A 24,110-nucleotide genomic window follows, 5' to 3' on the forward strand; every position below is an offset into this window, starting at 1 on the left:
CTGTGTATATGTCCGGACTTCTTAGTTAACGCAAAACTTCTTCGTATACGGATTATTCATAAATGATATCATTCGAAATGTGAGACAAGCAAAACTGGACGAAAAGCCGATTTCTCTTTCGCTCTCTTTTTGTTTAATAAGTGACGTCGCGCTTTACCATTTCAAAGTCCGCAATTCTATTAATAAATCGTTTAATACACGGGATATTAACATTTGTATGGAGAGCATTGAAAATTCATACCGCGGATAATTCGATTTTCATTGAAATATAAAATACGAGGAATTATGCAATATATAATTTATAAATGCGTAACGCAAAATTAATCGGATATAAAATATATTAAATCGCGGTGTGGAATAAAAGAGAAGGTGGAATATACGTACTGAAAATAAAACCAAAAATATGTGTTGTAATTTTATTTACAATACCACACGCACAACGCGTTAAATAGAAACGTTAGCTCGGAACGATTGCGACTGTTAAATTCTCCCCACGAGCAACATTAGTCCATCGCGCGGTGAAAGTTTCGTTTCGAACTTTTCAATTATCGATACAGCGGGAGACAGGGAGACGTTCTCAAGAGTTGTCGCCGGGAAGGTCTCATTCGGCATGAGAAAACGTTGGATTATTTAGAAAAGAGGCTTTTATCGCGCCGTGGGGAAGATAAAGTTGAAGAGGGAAAAAGGGGCGAGAGGAAGGAGGAGAAAGAGAGAGAGAGAAAGATACAAACTCGCGATCGGCCATAACACCATCCCCCATACTCATTCTCTTGGGAGGAGTACCGGCGAAGGTGTAAATTACGAGCTCGTCTGACGGCGCGAGCTTGAAGTATTTGTTGGACCGCAGTGGCGTCGGCGTCTGCATCAGCGCCGGTCTCTCTTTTATATGGCAAAGATCCCTTCCGCGCGCCTCGCGCGAACGACTGTTGGAATACTTTGGCATAATTTATGAGTAAAATAAACTCGCCAACGAGCCATGAATATCTTCGGCGGCGTAAATTCTACGCTGCCTGTCTGCCGACACGAGCGACGACTCCTCGTCGTCGTCCTCGTCCTCGTTGCAACGCGGTAATGGTGCGTTACGAGGCGAACACATTTTTACCGTGTCACAGCGTGATCAGTTGTGCTGCTTTAAGAGGAGAAAAGTAAGCAATCGACATTTCCGTAGTCGCCCCTTATGGCCTATCGAACAATGTAAGAAATATCGAAACGCGCATGTAGGATATACTATACATGTATAGCTTGTATGGCTGAGGGAGAGTATATACAGGGTATAACTGAATGATTTGTACAAACTTTGAAGATGAGTTTTATCAGAATAATAAAAAGAGATTATTGTATAAACGAGGATCCTGAAAGGCTTCGTTACGCAGAAGTCATTTAAAAATGGAAAATCGTATAATTTTTTTTTATCATTAACATAAACACGATGACAACTTTAAATCTTAAAATAGATGCTCGAAATGCCCATCTTGAAAATTTACACAAGCTTCTGCAAAAATCAAAAATTTATTTATGCAGGCTGTCTATATTATTAACGAAATTTGAATATATTAGCTGTTTTAAAGTGCACTCACACGTTAATGTCAAATAAATTTAAATTTGTTGAAGTCATTCTACTGATAGAAAGAGAGAAAGAGATAATTAATAATTTAAAATAATCCCTCAAAGTTTGTACAGATTTTTTATTTAGATCATCTCTATATTTTATCATATTAATTTTATAATATTAATATAATATTAAAAATAAGGTAAATTTTTAAAAATATCAGTATTTCTATATACTTTATTCTACAAATAATATCGTAATTGTTTTTCTGAAATTATGATAATAAATGATAGGTATATATTATATTTTCAATGTATAACATTATATGTATTACATTATAAAATTAATATATATGATAAAATCAATATATAGAGATATATATAAAAGATTATTTCCGAAAAACACATCCATGTAGTATTCATGAGGTATGGGTAACTTGTGATAGATTGTGTTTAAAAAAATTAATTAATTTAGAATATCATTTTTATTTATAAAACACAAAAAGATTGCATTCTTTATATCGTGCATATCGTCTGCAGCACCTAATCAATAATATTGATATTTTAAAGCGAGAAATCTAATATCAAAATTAACAATGTTTTATGATCCTTGATTATACGCAGCTCCGTCGCAGTTCTTTCTCAGGGCTTAAGAACTAACGCGAGGGATTCGTATATAATAAAGTACATTCATATATACAGATTGTCGTGGAAAATGGCCGCGTCATCACGCTTGAAGGGAGTTAAAGCCGCGCGAAGAAAGACCAGCTCAGAGTACGCGCGAATATGTAAGCGACCGCGTTTATAAATTGCAACCTAGAGGAACGAACGTTGCACTGCGCCGACTATTATCGGGTCGGCCGACCGCTCTTCCCTTCGGAAAATGTTACGGCGTAATAGAAACCGACGCGATAACGTTATCTGCCAGGGTGTAACGCGCTCTGTCTGCAACGGAGTGATTAATACGAGGCCGCCGCCGCCGACGACGTCCATCCCGTTTCTCGATCCGCCGACGTCGAGTGCGGCTAGCGCGCGCGAGAGAGAAGGAGACGTTTATTTCCAAAAAGGAGCAACGAAGGATTATCGGGTGGAGTCATAAATCCTCCGTTCCGGGGCGGTGGTGGACTTGAGCGAGGGCGGGAGAGCGAGAGAGAGTGCGAATCTCCTTCGGAGAGAGAGCACTTTCGCGCGCGAACGCTACACCTGGTAGTAGCTGAAAAATAATTGGGGAATTAGCGCGCTAATTCGGAAGGTCTCTAATCGTCCTCCTCGTAACGGAGATAATTGTAGTGATAACTCCATTGCAATAACGCGGAATTAATTTGGCGCGTTTGCGATAATTGAATCAGACGGCGCAAGAAGAATGTGAAAGGCACCTCTCGCGAATAAATTAGGAAAATTTATTACAATTTTTTAAAAATTATTTTAATAAGTGTAAAAATATTTAATAAAACATTAAAAATATATAATAAAGCATGCATGCATACTTTGTCTTAAGTTTAGCGAAATCGGAGAATTTCCCGTTGAGATAATTAGAGACGATTGGAATACGTCACATCGATCGCATGTGAAACGGATCTCTCTGACCACTTTGCTAATCACGGAGCGAGCAATTACCGAGGATAACGATAATCGCGTTAAATCGCGGGGCGTGCTGGTTTGATTAGCTTCCGTTTGATTCCTTCTTCCTTGGCGGGCGATCGTTACTGCCCGCGATCTAAACAATCGTTCAGTTCGCTCACGATTTGTCAACACGCAAACATATACATGTTGGTGCGACGACAACGACGTTGCATGCGTATCCTTTGTATTGACCAGCGTGCGATTGCAACTCTGTTCAATAATCCACTTGTCGATCATGTGCCATTAATTTCAGAAAATTGATTGAGTGCTTTCTGCTTTTTTTTATATTGAAAGATTTCCATATAAATATTCTTGAAACGCGCAAAATATTGATGCAAACTTTTTTTTGTATCTATGTAAATTAAATTTTTATGCCAATTATGCATTTCGAAAGAGAATTTACCAGTTAAGGAAATAAAAAAAACAAATTATAATTAGATCGAATATAATCAATTCAATCGTGACATTTACCCTCGCTATTCACGAAAAGTTAATCAACGAATTTTGTTTTCACGTTTTAAAACTACGGCTTCATCGTTCTCTCGACAACTTTTTAGCGGTGAAACACTCTTCCGCGGATAAAACTTGACTATCTCGCGTGCTGCGAAACCAATTCACGATGAGCACTCGACAGGAATACGCTCCACCACCTCGTCCGCAAATGCAGCTGCCTATACTCAAACTCTGTCCTCTCTCGCGCGCACGTGCTGCGCAACCGTGCTGCGTCCGTAATGTGTATGTAAGTATGTACGTGTATAGTATTTTCAGAGAGGTTTTCGGGTGTTTGGTGTGAAGAGAGAGAAAGAGAGAGAGAGAGAGAGAGGATTCGGCCTGTGTGCTAGTCCGCGTTGAAAATCAATGTGCCCCGTGCGAATGGACGACGCGAGGCGCGGCCGAAATCCGATTGTGTGTTTTTGAGATTTCAACGAGGCCGTATTAAACGTGTTTTGTTGCGTTCCGTATTTTTATATATTTATACATTTTTCCGGGCTTCGCGCAACACATCAGCGAGGCGCGGCGCTATTAAAGAAACATTCTTCCTCGCTGTTTTCTCCCCTTTTCCTTCCCCCGACGTCGTGAAATTCTGATCGGGATTTCATTCGAATTTATCGTCAGTCTTGGGCAAGATTAAATGTAGATGATACGATATTAAATTCGTCTCCGCGTGGGATTTTATCGTCCACGGCGCACGATGTAATATGCCGCCGCTGATTCCGCGCCGTTGCACATTGAAGATAACGAGAGCTGTGTCCGGGATTGTCCGAGGAAAAAAATAAGATCGCGGACTGGAGGAGAGGTTTGTTTGAATATATGAATTTTTCATACGCGCTCGCGTTCGAATATGTGATTTTATCGTATATAGCTTATACTCCGGGGAGATATCGATAAACACTTGTAGATACAATGTGTAGTCGCCTACTAGATCCCTTCTTGTACATACGTACTTCATTCTTTGTAGTGCCTTATCCTTTATACATTCGGAAGAGAAAAAGGCTCGGAAAAAGCTGAGGCTTTTCTGTCCTTTTATACGATATACAATCTTTTCGTGACATAAGACGCGAAATATTTCTCTAACATCTCTCATACGTTATTTGCTCTTTATAAAGTTTTTCAAAAATTCTGACGAATAAATTTATACTCTCTTTGCCTAATGGGACAAATTTAATCCTACATATTTTTTATGTATTATTCACATACGGGAGAAAATATCTAATATATAATATATAAGAAAAACGTGTCAAAAATTGAGGGATCGAAAATCATAGATATGGTCCATTTACCATGAAATCGTCCGGTGAAAAGCTTTCAACGCGGGAAACAGATTTTTGTGACCGCGCGAAAAAAAATATCCCGCCGGCTTATCGTCCGAAACTATGAAATCCAGGAAAAAGAATCGAAAAAAAAAAAAAAAGATCTGTACAAGGGGTGCAGTCCGAAAATGTTTGGTGACCCGCGGATATACGGTCGCGTTTACGGTGATACGTCATTATCAGCGACACCCGCGTCGGTTTCCGCGGCGCGGAATCCGCGCAGTTCATCAAAGTAACAGAAACAGAGGGGCACGTATATACGTGCGCTGTATCTATCCACCACACGCATATATATGCAGCGCGGCATCTGTGCGAATCCCCGATCTCCCGACGCGGCGGCGATTCCTCCCGGATTGCGAAACGCAATCAAAAAGTTTTCGCGCCGCGGCAAGGCCGCGTTTCCGGCTAATATCCGCGCGGGCAATGGAGCAGAGATAGTTGCGCGGCGGCGGTGACAATTTCCAATCAGCACGCGGAAATGACGCGGGTGCCATAATATTTCGCGGGGGCGACATCGCTCTCTTCGCACCCTCTCCCTCTTCTTCCAGTCTCTCCAACGTCGCTCGCCGTTATCAGGCGTCTCAGACGGATATGAAATTCTCCGCGCCGCGGTCGCAAAATGGTATCCTAGGGGTAAATTATTCCCCCGGCGTCTCCGGCCGCGCGGCTCTCTTCGCGGATATATTATATAATCTTAATCGACGCGCGCGTTTACGGTCCACAGACCTACGTTACGACGTGTCTGCGAATGCGAGCGGAATCGCTTCGGCTCTCGCAGACGCGAAAGCGAGCAACCATTATTCAATCGTCGAGGCGGCCCAGATAGCACCGTGATCGAGCACGTACAACATTTTTCCTCTGGTCGACCAGCCCTCCCTTGCACCTCCCCCATTCCACCCGTATCCCGGGATGGTTTGACCAAGGTACGACCCAGAATCAATATCCCGAATGTTGAGTCTGATGGATTTATGACCGTGAAAGGTGTCCAGGTTGCGGGCGAGTTTTGGCGTAAGAATTATCGGTGGGAAGATATTATGTCACGTCGTAGTCTCCGGAGAGAGAGGGTGACGGAGATTTGAGGCCTGATTCACCGGAGAATTCGAAGATCGGTTCACGTCACCGTGATACATAGTTTCTCACGAGATAAATTAGCAATCTAGCAAATGGCATTTTAACAGTAAATATATATCGTCGGATAGAGAGAGAAAATGATATCTTATCAATTAAAAACCGATTAACGCGATTCTCATTGATTAATAATAATTATAATAAATTTATATGCTTTGATATTCTCTTGATTGCGCGACATCCAAATAAAACGTTATTATTTTAATTGGACGCAACATTGAGGTCAGAATTGTCAGACTGCCGGTATAAATTATGAATAAATTATGAATAAATTATGAATATATAAATTACAAATTATTTCATCTATGTAGAAATCACAGTTGTCAAATATCTCATCTCCAAGCTTTTTTTTTAATAATATAATAAAATAACGCAACATACATTTCCAAATTATGATATTATATCTGTTAGACAATATATTTAAATAACTTCAATATTAAAAAAACAGAACTGATTTGCGTTTTACATTCCTTTGAATAGAAATAATTTTTTACCGTCTATGAAATTTTTCAAAACTCCGCTTACTCTCTCTCTTTCTCTCTGCTGACATTTAGTACGTCAAGGTGCATTCGAGAATTGCGTCTTTAAAAATGAAAAGCGCGTACCAGACGGAGAGCACACGCCGTTAAAATGGAATAACCGTCGCAGTGCTTTTAAGGCAGTTTGACATTACTGACGTTAATCGTTCATCATCGCTTTGATGGTCATCGACACGTCGTAAAAAGTCTCGCGCCATTTCTGGATAACAGGTTCGTTCTCTTCCTCTGCACTCTCGTCTATATCTTTCTCTCACACACTTGCATTTCTCTTAATCTCTCGAGCTTCTCGTTCTCGAAAGGAGAAACGCAAGGGTGCAAGCGATTACGTGTCTGCAAAAGCGAGAAGAGAAACGGTAGAAGAGACCAAGGGGAAGGCGAGGGCGCCGAATAATTAAACCCGGTAATGTCTGACCATTAGAGCAGATGATGACGTCATCAAACGCCCGGCCCTTGACTTTCCGGCTCCTATCTCGTCCCCTATCCGCCAAAATTTGCCCTCTGCGCAATCCTGCCCCCGCGCGGTTCTGTAGTATTACCGTCATTACTCTTCCTTTACCCCCTTTCCCTACGTCTTTCCTACCACGCTCTTCCCCGTTTACCATCCGGTTTCTTCGGACTTAATATCCCCGAGTTAAAAACGTATGGGTTAAGAATTAAGTCGTTAGAAAATCTTATTTCCCGTAGGCGTGACGACGCAATCTTGCCTGAATTTTAACGATCGTGAGAAATTGAGACTTCTATTATTACGCCATCAACTTGTAATTTTCAACATTTGTTGCGAAGATACCAATAGAATTGACGAGCTAAATTGGCAGGTGCACGAAGAGCCGCTTAATCGTCTTTTGCATGAAACGTCAAATTGACATCGATTCGCCGTCTTACTATTCACCAAATTCAACGTTAGAATTTAAGGACCGTGTCGACGTGCTATATATACGTGCAATCGTCTCAAGTCAATGCTTTTTAATAAATAATAATTTGATAAATTATTAAATTTTTTTATTAAATATTTAATAAATTATTTAATGGCTGTATAACTTTGTGCATTATGCCTTCGTGTATATAGAGTTTATCATTCGCTAAGAAACACGCGATTATAGAAGTGATACTTGACGAGCTGTAGATGTCTAGTGGCGAATAATGCATTTACTCGTTTATTTCTTAAAAAAGAAAAACCGCAGCCCGTTATATTTTTTTATGTCACAAGGCACGTAGGAAAATGGTACGAGGACTAGTTCTACTTAGAGAGATGAAGTAGTCAGAGAGAGAAAGAGATCGACAGAGCGAACCTCATTCGGGGCTGTTAGGGAATAATTAATTCAGGCCCACCGTGTCCGAACCTTATGTACGCTTCATGGTCGTACCGTATGGTAATGCGCTTCAACCCGCGTGACATTTTGCCCTCTTCCCCCTTTCCCTTCTCTGTCCTGTCCTCTTCCCGTAGGTGCGGAGGGCATTGCAGCCGAGCATTTTCGTGTTCCAGCTTGGTCCGTGATCCGTGCAAATTACGGTCTACGACGAATCTCTCCTACGTATGTATGTACGTAACGTACCGGTTGGCGTGATTTAGAGACGGCGCAGCCGGATAAGAAGTACGTCGATCCCCTTTACGGTATATATTGCGGTCACTACTCTATATATACGTTGGGTGCACGTCTATAATAATAGTCCCGATGCGGTTATCGGTCTTCGCGTGATGGTGAGATATTAATATTGGTGATATTAATACCTCGACGTTCCTCGCACTCTGCGAGAAATAGGTTTACATATTTTATTAAACCTGAATCCCGCGCGCGCTTCTAATGATCCGAGAAATATAGACAGACTTCGGTTCCTAGAATAGCATCCCTTGTAACTTGATTATGTCGGAGGAATTTCTGTGTGTATTTCGCAATCAAAAATTCATCGAGAGAGAGGCAAACACGGTTTTCAAGCCGTCGTGTCGAGTTATAAAAATATAACCAAAGTAATAGCGTATTTGTACATTTTCGTATTAGCGACATACGCTCGTCTAAAAGTGACACACTGCAAAATTGACACAAATAATTTTGTCAACTCGACTCAGGTTCATTAGACTTTATACCTATTATTTGCTTATTGTATGAAATATAATTACAAATAAAAAATAATTCATATAAATAGAATAATAAATAGAAATTATATAAAATTAACACATTAAAAATTAGTATTATAAATATATACTATGTAATATAAATCTCTAAAAATAAGGCTGCAATAATTTCTTCGTTTTTTCTTTTTTTTCTTAAATTGATCTTATGGAAAATAACACAATTCAAATACCTGATTACTTCAAATATTGTTTCTTTTATTTTGCCAAATATTAATAAATATCTAAATTTAGAATGGAATATATTTTGCATGCGATGTACAAATACTTTTACGTATCGATTCTTATTATCAATGACTTATGAGATCGCGATTTCGAATTGCGAGATTTACGAACTTATTGTATGATGTTGCATCTTTTCTGTCGGCCAGTTTTATTGTTACTCGTCGAGATATGTCGCCTATTATCAAACCGGTGCATAACTTTTAGAAGCATGATATCGAGCGTAAGATACGACCTAATTTCATTTCCGGCATGCGGCTATCAAAAGTTGCCGATATACATAAAGTAGAAAAGCTTCGAAGGAAAAGCGGGAAACGCTGCATCCCGGGAGAATTGCATAGAAAAAAAGAGAGAGAGGAGAAGAAAGTTATCGGGTGTCCGGCAATCCTTTACTCTTCAAACCTTTGCACTCTTCTTCAAATCTCTTTTTACACGCTAACGACCTTCAAAAGCTGATCAAAAGTTAAAAGAGTTTCAAAGAAGCCTTTTTTACCTTTTCATCCCGCAGCCATATTCTCTCGTCTCCTCGTTTTCCGCTTCTCAAATAAAAATATTTTTTACGGAACTATGGCTCGAACCTTTTAAGCCTCTTAATCTTGCAATTAGTCGTATAAAAGAAAAAAAATGTGTCACATATATTCTTATTTAATTCTATTACCGTAATTACATTTGCGTATGAAATAAGCAATTGACTTAAAGGAGATTATATTAACGTGATATTTATTACGGAATTAACTAGTTAAGTACCGTTTACCGGGATGCAGAATAAAGTTCGATAAAAAGAAAGAAACGTAAGCAGATATCTGGCGGACGAATACAGTAATCCTCTGCCTGTGTGCGGTGTCGAATCGAGGACAGCGTTCCGCAGGCGGCACAAAGCTGCCATCCTGATGCTCGCGAACGACACTATCGTATCATGAGATTTGCCCGGCGTTCTTTATATCGTGCGAGATAACACGAGTCCCGAAGGGCCCTGAGAGCGGCGCTATCGCGACGTTACGTTACGTTACGTTTCGCGCGAGCAGTCAGCCGTAATACACGGGCGGAATCTATTTGCCAGGCGAGCGAAATATGGCACACGACGGACCCCTCATCGCGAATTCCGCCTTCGGTTTTGCCGGTCGACCGATCGCGAGCGACCACCGGGCCACTTACCAGCGCACCAGCTCAATGAACGAGTAAGAGAGAGGAAAGTACGCAGGCTAAATGAGAGCTTGCGACAAGCGCTGCGAAATAACATCTCGCGTCGTACGAGGTCCTCGGGAGAAAGATAAAAGGAAAGATAGCGTGGAAAGAAAGACTGCCAGCAGCGCTTTTCTTTCTTTTTTTGTTTTTATTTTTAATTCATTTTTTTGTCTTCCTTTTCACGCTTTTTTCTTTTTTGCGCTATTGGAAAGTCTAATGACTGATTTTTTCATAAACAATCCAAGTGACTTTTAAATCTTGTTTGGAAAATAATTATTCGTTTCTCGAAAGAATAAAGAGCTATATTTTACTATTATTATTATGCTATCAAAAACTAGTACTTTAAATAATATCATGGAGAGATAGAGAAAGTGTTTTTATAAGAAACAAGTTTATTTTAACTTTATATTATTCTCTCTAGAATAGGATCTCTAAACTGGTTTTCCTAAGACTTTTAGAGCTTTAAATTCGCTCCTACTTGTTTTTCTTTGTCGAATGACATGACGACGGGACGTAAACGATGCAGCAGCGGCATGCATCGTTATGTAAGAGGAGTTCGCTCCTTTTTTTTCCTCTCTCTTCTGCTCTTCTTTCCTCCTTCGCTCACTGCAAAATCCACGAACGGGGAATTGAATATCGGAATCGCGCACTGAAGGCGCGAGAGCTTATATAGCTACACCTGGCCGCGGAGAGAGCGCCATTGATATGGTATTTTGCCGACTGCGGTGGTGATACGGAATGAGGGGGAATTGCGGTCTATGATAAGCAAAGAGATGGGTATAAAAACGGAAATCTGTTTCCGATATGCGCGCGGCTGGCATTAAAATGCAATCTCATCGCCGGTTAACTTTTTTACATTCTAACTCGCAGCGACGGCCCTTTCTTTCCGCCGCTTTCTCCACCCCGATCCCATCCGATCTCTCCGGAGGGCTGCCGCGATCCGCCTATCCCGCGGGCGCACAATTTTATCCCGTGGTGGCGTATTCGCTCCCGAGATTAGCTGCCAATCTGTCGAGCGCGCCGCTCAAGAGAAGAAAAATTCTCTCGCGCTTTTCTTTCGCGGAAAACGTGCGGGAGCGTGAGATCGATCCCGGAATCGGAGAGAGGGGAACCGTGTGCCGATAATCCGCACCCGAATTACCGATGCGATGCGCTTTGTTGTTCCGGAATAAATTTTACCCCCGATCCCATTCACGGCCCTCTTCCTCCTGATTCGCACGTGCGCGATATGTGTATAAAAAGAATATATATATTTTTTTTATCGACTATCGTGCCTATTTACAACATATATTGCAATTTGTCAAAATATGGTACGAAAAATTCTCCGAAAAATTCGAATGCCGCGATATTTGACACGCATTTCTTATGCTGCTGAGAGGATTAGTGCAAAAGGGATGATTTTTCATCCCTTTCCAGAACATCAAATTCTAATCGTGTTAAACATTCCTTTCTCAACGAAACAATTGAATCAAAATTATCAAAGTTATTATTAAATATTGACGACAAATTAGCTTTTGCAAACAAATTATTAATTTGCAAGAGCAATATTAAATCGTTTTTGAAATAGTTTCGCCAAAACAATGCATGCTCGCGAATGCTCATCATATCATTGCGAACTTGCGCGCGAATAGCGTAAATAGAATGGGTAATTAATTTGCGCGAAAGCGAAACGATTGCTTTATATTGTCATTACCGCGAGAATATAAATTCACCGTTTAATTCGCACGAGGACCTCGACTGTGTGCCGTTCAAAGCGCGTAGACCCAGGCAAAAGATCGTAGGCGGACGTAGACTTCAAACAACTGCACAACCAGCCGCGGCGCCCCGTAATTTCGAAAGCAATTAACGTGACTCGACTTGGCCCGAGCGACGCGACGGCCGTAAAAGTGCGATACTTCGTCCGTGCTATCCCTAAGTTTGTGTCCCCGTAGTGCGGAGATGCGCGAGAAACAGCAGCCGCGGAAATAGATATGTATGTATACGCTGGAATTTCGCGAGAGAATGGTCTCTTTCCACCGTTGCCGTGATTTAATCGTCCCCCGCGTTTTGTTACTCCACCCTCGAATACGGGGTTGAGCTAAAGAGTTACTCGACACTAAAAGCACGAAAAAGAAAAGAGAGTAAAACGAGAGGAAAATAGCGCATTTTCAGTGATGGATTTACAAGAACCAAGAGAAGAGGGTACATATTTTACTTTTGGTGTAAGGTATTTATTCTGTTGTGTGTGAAATGAAAAATTGAATCTCTCCGAAAATTAAAAGACTTTCTCGGACGCGTAAACGAGCATTCCAATGCAAAGCGTTATGCGCTCTCTCTCTCTCTTTTCCTTTTTTTTCGCCCTTCCTTTTTCACTCTATTTCACCCTATTTCACCTTCGTCAAAAGTCTGACACCTTATATCCTCGCTGAGCGATTTCCTGACTTTACTAACAATTTACGTGAATTTCACGAGGCTGACGCAAGGTACTCGTCCTACGGCAGGCACGGTTTTAATCGTTACTGGTGCGCTTGTTTATTTACCGGGTGGTGTATAACTGAACGAGCCAACGACCTACCGGTCGAAGGGTGGGTAGGCGAGGAGAGAGCACAGGGGAGGAAAACGTCGCCCCTTTTTTTCCAGTCTACACGCATCTACCCTCCCAGGGACGCCTCGATGGACACGTCGACCGAGTCCTGGTGCTCGCTCAACGCGGTCACCCCTTCCTCTCCCCTCCTCCGTCGTCTACCAATAGTTTAACAGATTCATGGCCGCATTTGCAATGCATCGAAAAACGACGCGCGGCGTTCGTTCAATTCGAGCCGCGTGTTTGGCCCGGCCAGATATTGAATTCTACGCGGTCGTTTGGCCGCCGCGTCACGCCGCATCGCGCCGTGTCGGATTCGCGAGAACGGAGCAGCGGCATGTGGCCCGATTTAACTTTTAAAACATTAAGCGCCCACCAAACGCGCGTTTGTGCCGCCGCTTCTGTTTGCGCCGCGTCGCTCTCTCCTCCTGGGCGATGCGACGCGGCGCGACGTAACGAACCGGCGTTATTTAGCTGGCGGGATCCGGGGAAACGTGTACGTCCCCCGATTGTTATGTACATATTCGACGAATGAAAAATACACAACATCGCGGACGTGTGTAGCGAACGTTTCGCGTCACTTCCGCCTGAAAGTGACGTTTCCCTTCCGCGGCGCGCTCGACTTATTTCGATATATTCGCGTCCGGTGACTCGCGCGTTTTGCACCAATTTGACAATTACGAAAATAACGGTTAGTAAATACACGTGTTAGTGAAATTAAAATTAAATAATTGCATCAAGCGTGCTAGAAGCGAACTGGAAGCGCTCCGACGCGAGTTATTCAAATAAACTGAATTAAAAAAATTTCTGTACGACTTTCTATTTGCTTTAAAAAAAGAGTAATCAACTGTGTGAACTAGTTTAGCTTTACTCCAATTCTCAGTGGTTTTCATGTTATCGATAATTTTGCGAATAGAAATAATCAGTTTCTATATAGCAAGCGGTATATATAGCGATAGCTCTTTATTGAAATAAATTTGGGGCGAGGTTGATCTCGAAAACATGTAATCCATTTTGCTTTGATGTATCCGTATCAGACGAGAAATGAGCGAAGTATTATGACCAGAACCGACCCTATGTATATTCAGCTTGTGCACCCAATCAACCGAGATAACTTATACCTCATGAGAACCATCCTTCAAAGCACTCGGCCAATGCCGACGGCGGCTCAAAACCGAAGTTTACCCCTAGTATGAAATCTGCGTCGTTCTTTGACGACGAAAGAATCGATTTTGGGATATATGAGGCAGAGAAAATTTCATAATTTATCAGATTTTTATCATAAATTTTTTGTGTAAATATGTACAATTCTTGCAAATAATTTGCATTATCAGTTAATCTCATCTATATTAATAACTAATATTAATTTCTTAATACTTATATATATATATATATTTTATCGCTTAACAAATTAGTGTTTTTTATTATTTTCCAGAAAAGTAATCCTAATAATTTTAAATAATTTTTCAAAAAACTAAGATAAACATTTGTTACACAATATGATTATAATCCGACAGTATATTTAATGTCTTGTCTTCTCTTTCTCTCTGTAATTCGCGGTATTCTTTACTTTTCGAAATACACATTTAATGAGAATTATGGCTTTGCTCGATAACGCGCAATTCTGAAAATTAAATTCCCCGGCAAACACACGCAAAAATCCGTAAACGAAAAATCGAAGTTATAAAGAATCACGAGCTGAGGCATTCGGACTCTGCTGTTGGGTAAAACGCAGCCGCGCACCTCGGCAACGAGGTAAAAACAGAGACGCGATATACGCCCAGCACTCAGCGAGCTTTTACAGAACGTGAACGTGGGTTTTCCCGAAACAAAAATTATCCGTTATTACCTCTAAATAGAGAGCGGTCTGCATAAACGCGCTCGTGACGATCACGCGAAGAATAACGCGAAAAACGAGAAAAACCTCGAACAGAAAATAAAAATTGAGAGCTCTTCGACGGTTCAAATATCATCGTTTTTACTTCAGGATTTATTGATATGCAATTAGCTTGACAGTTAAAACTCTCTAATTGAAAGTCCGAGAAGATAAAGCGAATATATCTTTTTATTCGAATATTTATACTTATAATTATCTCGAAAAATTAAAGTATCTCGCTGAATCTATCTGTTTAAAATATCTATAATACGCTTGATTATACACACTTCGCAATTTTCTTTTTTTTGGTTCCTTCGATAAAGAGAATTCACGCGCGAGTCCATGACGTTTCCGATTAGCCAACAATCACGGAGCATTAACTCTATTTGAGCACTTTATAACGCTCGTAAAGAAGGTCGTCAGAGTCGCACGCGCCCTTTTTTTCTCTCTCTATTCGCGAACAACTCTCCACGGTGCAAACGGAATGGAAACTTCGGCTCCACTGCCAGTGCAAACGTTTAAATTCAGTCGTGTTTGCTCTAACTATTATTGCGATATTCCCGCACTTCCACGGCTGAAGAATTAAAGCACGCATCCGGTACTTTCGTTCTTTAGAAAAAAGCCCTCATAAATTATTAATATTTGTCATTCGACAGCTCTTGTATTTCTCCTTCTCTCGGTCATATTTTTCTCCGAGAATATATAGTATTAAGTTTTCTGCGCCGGTTAATTATTTATTATTTATAAGGAAAACATTTTTAAATCTTTCCTCGCGACGTTTAATTTAAAGAGATAGATATATATTTATTTACTATAATATATTTAATAAAAACTTTCGAATTTTTTTTTCTTAATTGTCATTTTTGTCAGAAACTTGGACGTAAAAATGATTCTGCGAGATTTCATATAGCGATTGGATATTTTTCTCTCTTCGTTTTTTTTCCGCGTTCCTCGAAAAATGCGGGATCATCAATAGCGAGATTGGCTAACGACGCGCGCCCTCAGAATCGTCGAGCGTGTAAATTGGCTGGCACGGATAAATTCCACGGTTTGCGACGATCAGGAAAGAGGAAGAGGTGAGGAGTAAAATATGTAAAAACATTTCATATGAGAACGCTCGCCAGCAGTGTGCAGATAACAGAGCCGAGAGCGCGCGAGTCGGCGTTCATTGGTAAAATATATCGGCGTAAAACCAAATAATACCCGCGACATTCGATAAAATATCACCTTTTTCGTCGACGCTTTACCAAGCGAATCCCCCTTCCCTCTCTTCGCTCGGTTGCACGATTTCCGTATTTCGCGTCCCGGCATCGAGCAAAAGCCACCATCTACCTACCTATCTACCTAACTACCTATCTGTCCCCGACGAGACCAACTTGTTGAGTAGCGACTCTCCCTCCCCGATTTGCTGATAGTAAATTTCGTTATCGCGCCGAGTGGGCTTTTACAAGCCGCCCCTGATTCTCCTTTTTTGACGATAACGAATCCGATTGATCGAAGAAAAGCGAAGGGCCATCACGATAAAATAACAAAAGAAACTGCGGTATATATCCGTAACGAAACCACAGTAATTTGTAATTTCTCGCCAACTGCTCTTTACGCCTGCAAATTATTGAGAAAAGGAAAAGGACGTTTCCGTTTTAGATATTATCAACGATGTTAAGACGACAAGACCATTGTGGTTGTTCAGTGGATAACGAAAACAAAGAAAGAATAGCTATTTTGAAAATTACCACGTCGTATTTCTGGATCGATACGTGCAGTTAAATAATTTAAAGATTTCTTCAGGGAGTAAGCGCGAAATTCTTAAAATTTGCAGAACCTGCAAACTAGAAGTTTATATTCTCGTCATGTCTATAAAGCGATAATATATATATTTAATGACTTGCGGGTGTGTCTGTGTGAACCAACACACGCACATTTCAAAAGAACATATCATTACTTTATATCTCTTTTAATATGTCTCTTCATTTCTCATATGATAAATATATTTGATAATATTTACATAGTGCATAGTAAACATTTCTTAAACGAGTGAAATTTTTATAGCGCGCATAAAATGAAATGGTTCATTTAATTTTCTCAGACCTCTACCTTGGTATAAATTTGTATTGCGATAATGAATGCGCATATTAATTATGACGTAGATGTACTACTTCCTTGGGATGAGATAGGCACAAGAGAAGGCGGAGTAAACTTTTTTTTAATTATTATTATTATTATTACTGTTATCCGACTTTTTCCCGACTTGGTTAACCGTGTTATTTGTTTCAAACAGGTCGCGCAGTTTAACAAACTATCGGCGGAACTACTGCAGGAAACGCTGAATTCGTTAGCTACTTCATCCATGGGCATCGGCCGAGAATGCAGGCAGCATCGAGCAGGTAGGTGATTAAGTGTTTCTCGTTAAATGTTATCCGTGTCGTTATTTATTACGCGTTTGTATTCAGCCAAAGGGGGGGGGGGGCGAGATATTCGAAATAACAAACTTTGCTTTGTACGTCATTCGAGTTAAATGCACCGAATGAAACATATATAGCATTAGAGCGCGCATAGAGCAAAATTCACTCTTCCCCCAATTAGTTGCTTCATCGTTTAGAGAATCCATTCATTGAAAGCTCGCAACGATTCTCTCTATCGCTAATCGCATTACTTATGTCACGTCGGATTTGTGCGTTATGATTCCTATTTCGAAGCAATTATTTGCGCGATCGTGCATGTCAAAACGTGTGTATAGCGCAATCTCGTTTACGCCGCCTCTCATTCGATATTCGGCTCGATAGAATTCTCGTCGGCTCGCGCAAAAACTGTGTCAATTGTGTGACTAACTTGCTTACTTTTCACTCGTTTGCAAACATTTTACATGTACGTACAAAATTTTAATTGAATGTAAAAATCGAAAAAATTGTCAAAATATATACACGATATATCTCGTTTTATATATTCAGCGCCGTTCTACGTTTATTACGAGATAGGATCTTATCCCGCAGAATTTTCGGGATAATTATCTGTCGAGCACTTTCCGTAGAATGCTCTCACTTTACACTACCGAAGAAGTTTTCGCAGATACCGCTGTTGTCCAAGTAACTATGGACCTGTCGACCGTACTGCATTATTTATATCGTTAAGTGGCAAACTTGATTTGGCATCATTGACAGTTACTCTTCTTGCCGTTCCTCGACGATCTCTGAGTTCCCAGCATCTCTCCGCTTTTTATTATACCGACTAATTTATTATTTCGTTTGCTTTAACAAGCTTAGGAACTTTCAAAAATTCTTTTTTACCGATTAACCTTTTCCAGTTGGACACTTTTTCCCCTCGAAATAAATGTCGCGACAATAAATCGACACGGTAAAGGATAATTGCATAAGAAAAGAGAATGAGCTCTGAAACGAGAGCTTAAACGCATCGTTAATATAAGTACAACAAAAAAAAAACGTTGATTAAGTAAACATGGAGCGGGAAAAGATGTACTTCAAATATATTAGGAAAGTTTCCGAAACAGTCACAGATCTCTCTATCTCTCTTAATCCCGCTTTACTGCTTCGTTTTCTGTATTAAACTATAGGCATTTAGCAAGAAAGTTTCGCGAGAGAAAAGTTATAAAAAAAATGTCACTCGCGCGGCAAGATAAACCGCATAAACGGAACGAAGAAAAATAACGAATTCGGAGAGCAGCGAAGCTGACTTTTCTCACGGAAAATGGAGATAGGTTGAAAGTCATAAAGCGCGAGCAAGAATTTACTAGTCGAAGGGAAACGCAAAAACACGTTTACGCGAAGAGATTCAATTCCATGCATCTATATCTATTTTATATATATATATATATATATATATATATATGTATATAAAAGCTTCCTTTTTCGCGTTTTTCCGTCGCGCGAATAAAAAGCGCGTTCGGCAAAATAATTGCCGTCTTCCGCTTCGTCGCGTTTCTTCGATTGCCTTCCTCTCTCCGTTTCATCTCGCGTCGTCCGCGTTTTCATCCCGTGCGCGTCCTGTCGCATCTTATATTTTTCGCCAGATGAGATACGTGAACTCGAGGACGAATGAAAACGATTCTAACTGCGCTTTTTACGAGCGCAATAATACCTTTACGCGACTGGCGCTTTAACGTGTGCGGCGCGGCACGAAATACGTCGCACAGCTAACGAAACGGAATTAAAGAATCTCGTTTTATGCAAACTCGTATTCCATTTCACGCGTACGAAGGTATTACTCGCGCGCGTACGGAATTACAAAGTAAATCTCCTCAATTCAACAAGCAAAAACTGTCTTTAAATTTGCCCTCATCGTGAATTCCTTTTGCAAGATAAAAATTGTTTGCGATATACCAAAGATTAGCGTTTTAATGGATTTTTTAATATTACAGCGATAATTATTTCACATGCACACGATTGCTCCACCGTGCAAATATTAATTAAAAACTTGACGGTCTTTACATACATAGGAGATTTTATCTTATTTCCGAAATTTGCGTGTGTTTGTAAAAATCTAAAAAATACGGAAAGATATGTAAATACGGATAGAGAGAGAAAAAAAATTCCAAGTTGATTTTTCCGGTGTATGCGACTAAGAAAAAAAAATAGTTTAATATATATGTATATATGCACCAAAAGATATACGTTCTCACAAACAAACATCCGAATCCACGATCTCATCGTGACATCGGTGGGCAATCGCCGTCTCAGATGTGACACGTGGATATCTCTATTTTCGATACGAAATATTCTCATGAAATATTCGTTGGGAAAACAAACCGCTCACGGAACGAGTCCTTGTCAATGCTGTAGAGATCACCTATATAGCCATGGATAATGAACTTATCTCGTACCGGGGGGTTCTTGTCATATCCTCAAACGATGGCGTCTTCGACGGTTTCTTTCGCGCGTAACCAAACGGAAGTTGAGCTCGAGTTCGATATTGAGGACGAGATGAAGGACGAGAGAAGAGATAGAGGAAACCGATTGCGTGAGATACACACACCGTATACCTGTGTATATCGATCCGGTTGGCTGTTTGTGAGAGAGCAGGTGCCTTGTTAAATATAGACCGTGGAACGGTTCAATCTCTTCGGGTGGTCGAATCGTGGGGAAATATCGGGCTCGTCGCCGAGTTATATGAAACGATAGGGTTAGCATGATGGACCACTGCGCACACGCGACATAGGACATTTTCTTATATCCCCCTTGCAATACTGCACGTGCGATAGCGATGATTATCTTAGACGCATGCGTGATGCTCGCTACTTTATGTAAACATCTATTTACGGACAGTCCTTCCCCTCTTCCCCTCTTCCCCGCGGCACCTGCACTGGCAAGATTGCAAATATTTGTTGCATTATGACGCCTATAAATTTCGGTAATCAATAGCGGCCGGTCCACCCTTTACCCCTTATCACCGCAGGATAATCTTGTCTATTGTCTATTCTATTTACCGTGTACATTGCTAATTAATGCGAACGTATATTACAGCTCTGCATATTATATTAAAAATATATATATGTATGTGTGGCGAATAGAGTTTATATATAGACGCATAGTGAGAGAAAGAGAAGGGAATATAATCCGGAGGGTGATATGAGAGACGGACGTTCTAAGCTCGATCTATTCCACTGCGTGATCCGCAGCATGGTCGGTCAAGCCATCCCGATTGAATATTCGAACCTTGTAAATATCGAAAAAAAATATATATATACATACATATATATATTAGGTACATATAGCTCCATGTGTTCTAATTGCGCTCGTATATATAACTGTACGTCGGACGAGTGAGAGGACGAATTGATAAAGTGGCCGACAATGCTTCAATCAGGCTAGCCGCCGATCTCGTTCTGCCAAAATATAAAATATTTTCCGGTGCGCCGGTACACATATGTTGTGTATACATCCCGGTTTATAAATCCCGTAGTCGCGTCTCGTTTCGATCGTTCGCGAACGTTCGGCTTTAAGGAGGCCGGGAACTCGCATTTCCGTGGATGAGATATCTTCGTCTCTCGTGTCGCATTGTTTCCGTGCTATTACTGTCGGGCCGCCGTGTCGACGACGGGCGGAAATTAAAAGTTCGCGATTTGATTCGCCGCCCAACGTCGCATAAAACGCGATATTTCCATCTCTATCTGACAGCTGACTCGGGAGATAACTCTGTGCGAAATTCGATTAATAGTACACCGTGAATAATTAACGAGTTACGACCAGCTATGTACAAAACGAGCTGATGAAACGAGCGTTTGTCAATTATATTCGCGCGTTTTTTTCCTTTAGAAATCCTGCTGCTTAAAAAATATTTTTCTGTTCGATTTAAGAAAGAAATGAATTCGCTTAACATCTTATATATTCACATATCCTCAAAAGAGCGTACTTGTCTTGCACATCCATGCAAACAATTGGCAACGATTCTGTTTTACATTTCTCTTCGACGGAATAAGTCGATAATGCTCTTCTCTCTCGAAGAAACAATAGTGTTTCCTAGATATAACTCGCCTCTACATTTCTCTTTCCTTTTCTCTTCTTGGGCTTCGATCATCCTCGTATATGGTTTCCGTAACAAAACGTTACGGAATTTTGCAGCGAACAAGCGAGCGACTCAGTCGTGTCAAGGGTATCAGGGAGAAATTTAATGCAACGATGGCACGAAGACAGGATTCTGATTCGCGCACGAATAGCGACGACTATACGTATAAAGCCATACGGTACATATATGTACATACAATCTCGCTGCCAGCTACACCTGATCTCGAAGCAAAACGCTACGGGAGATCGAGGGAACTAAGCTGCGCGCACGCTTGACAAGTGACGCGAATCGTTTCGCAGCTCTCGGCGAATTTCACAATTCCGGACTTGCATTTCGGATCTTCTAACATCCGTTCGCGCCGCGGCTAGGCGAACCGATTTATTCGGAGAACCTTACAATTCACGCGGGTCAAGTTAAATTACAATGCGACATGCTACAACACTTCTCTCTCATCCGCGATCGATATATTAATTTATGTAATCGGAAATTATATATATATATATATGTATATATAGAGTTGTACATATATCAGCATATTCAATATAATTTATAACGCCGTTTATGCGGTGCTATAAATTCTGTTCGCATAATTTGTAGCATGACACAGTTATCGGTAATGCACTAGACACATTACCTCAAACAGTTGTCACATGCTTCGATAAATATTGTAGATACATTATGATCATTTTGCATTTACTTCGCTAGCGATTTTCGTAAGAATATATATTACTAGTTGTGTGTGCTGGGCACAGAGATTTTGCTGAACTGTTCTAATTGAAAAATTAATATTGCCTACTATATTTTTATATAAAAAAATTAGAATTATGCTACCACATTTTTTCCAAAAATCATAATCATAATTTAACTTTGTTGAAAGGAAAAATGCAAAAATTCTCCATAAAACGTGCATATATGTATATACACAATGCATTCTTAAATATTTATATTATAAAAATTATATTGCAAAAATGAAAAAAATATTGTTTTTTAAGAAAATATTTTCTTTTAAATTACTACTTAATAATTTATATACAAACATGTAACAGTGTTCACGTTTCGATACGTATTCAATTTTTTTTAAATAAAATTTTATAACGCATTCTAAACTTTTTCGTCAGAACGCGTCGAAAATAATGTTTTTTAATCACTTAGCAAAATCCGCTAATATTACAATCAATTGGAAAGGAGATAAAGAGATTGACGAACCGCGGCTGACCATTTACGATTCTCACTACTGCGGTTTTAGGCGGTTGACATTTATACATCATATAAACGATCGGCCGCGCGAATTGCGAGCATTCCGATTACAGCATCTCCTCGCTTTCCCGTCCGTTTCGAGGACGGGCCGGAAAAATTCCTCGACGTGAGCGTTAACGCGCGCGTGGCATACGCCCGAGTATAATTCGGTACTCAGGGCGGCTCCGTAATTTCAGAACGCCGTAGGAGAGACGCGTCCAACAATGGCGCGGTAATGCGAACGTCAGCCGTCAACTACTTGATTGCGTATTGTTGTTTGCATTGTACGAACCCGGGTTGGCCCGGCACGGCCCGCGCATACAATCACCCACTTTCACGGAACATCCGCGCTGCCTCGCGCGAGCAAACGAACCCTCCTCCCTCGCCTCTTTCGTCCCCCTTCACGTCCCGCGAATTCTCTATATTCTAGCAGTAGCAATTTCTCAACTGTGTACTCCACGCGCTATCCTTTCTCCGACGCTTTTTCTCCGCTTTTTTTTCACCGTGATCCCGTGTCTCTTTCATATTCTATATTCCGTGTCCCCCCTCGGTCGACCGAGGAGCCGGTCTCGTATCTTTCCGGTATATAAAGTCATTCTCCGGTAAAGACATCGCGATAGTTGACATAGCTGAAGGCCACCTGCCTTCCTCCGTGTGCTCATTTCTCCGCCATTAATTTAAGACTCTGGGTTATTTTCTCGCAAATTTCCGCTGTCTTGCCGTTGCCTTTATTATATCGGCATGCTGATATGCGTATGCGTGCCAAAGACGTTTCGCATGAGATACGCGCTCATTTTGTGCCGAAATTTGTCAGCGAATATCAGATATTTAATTCCTTTTCTAAAAAAGGTATATGTATGAAGTCGATACTCGCATATATCAAAGTTTATTGTTGTCGCTTTTCCGCGATGCTCATTGGCTGTCAAGATTCGCGTTGATTTTATTTAATTTTATTTTGAACAAATTGTTACACTACTAACCCTCGCGATGACAACCTCTCGATGCTACGAGTATAACGCACAGTACGAATCGAAACAGTCAATTAGCATGACGGAAAAGATGCAACAATACTTGCGAGAATCGACTTAACATGCCCTTCTTAGAAAGGAATGTTATAATACATTATTGTTATAATACAATATTTTAAATTCAATTAATATTTTTGACAATTACTGCTGATTTTTGTCAAAAATTAATCGCGAATGAATTATTATATACCATATTATTTAAAATGTTACTATTTTAATATTTTCAACATATTATATACACCTCCATATTACCGCTATAGAAATGTTATAAAATAAATTTCTCACTCACCGATACGTACAATGCGAAGGTGTAGTACACAGCACACATTGATCTGAAAACAAAATATTCAAATTATGTATATACATATGTGTGTGTGGGGGGGGGGCGGGTGTGTGTATATGTGTGTACAGGTGTTTTCAAAAGTCTGAAACGGTCGAATATCTCAATACAATTTAGAAAAAAATATTTTTAGATATTTTGCATACCTCACAGTTGCCCCGCTGTCGCCCGATGCCTCCCCGGGCCTCCTCCTCCTCTCTTGATCCATGGTAGCACTCACGACACTCGCGAAAACACGAATAATTACAATCGCCCGACACTTTACACGGCACTTCCGACACGCGAAACTTTACACGGCACTCCCGACGCGACGCGTGAATTATACGCGTATTTCGCGTACATTGCACAATGAGAAGAAACGATTCGA

At 40.6% G+C, this 24,110-nt stretch overlaps 2 long non-coding RNA genes across 2 annotated transcripts in view; one reads left to right on the plus strand and one right to left on the minus strand.

The window, feature by feature from the left end:
* Positions 1–24,035, minus strand: part of LOC145940326 (uncharacterized) — a 40,023-nt gene extending 15,988 nt beyond the window's left edge. Inside the window, exons 1-2 of the long non-coding RNA XR_014425996.1 lie at positions 23,890–24,035; positions 23,693–23,735 (exon numbers count right to left, since the gene is read on the minus strand). This is a non-coding gene — a long non-coding RNA (uncharacterized LOC145940326). The remainder of the gene's footprint in view (positions 1–23,692; positions 23,736–23,889) is intronic.
* Positions 1–24,110, plus strand: part of LOC145940323 (uncharacterized) — a 211,373-nt gene that overhangs the window by 161,907 nt on the left and 25,356 nt on the right. Inside the window, exon 9 of the long non-coding RNA XR_014425993.1 lies at positions 16,902–17,007. This is a non-coding gene — a long non-coding RNA (uncharacterized LOC145940323). The remainder of the gene's footprint in view (positions 1–16,901; positions 17,008–24,110) is intronic.

Source organism: Prenolepis imparis, unplaced genomic scaffold, assembly GCF_030444845.1.
Source record: "Prenolepis imparis isolate NDT839.2.m4 unplaced genomic scaffold, iyPreImpa1.0 SCAF_9, whole genome shotgun sequence".
Lineage (NCBI taxonomy): Eukaryota > Metazoa > Arthropoda > Insecta > Hymenoptera > Formicidae > Prenolepis > Prenolepis imparis.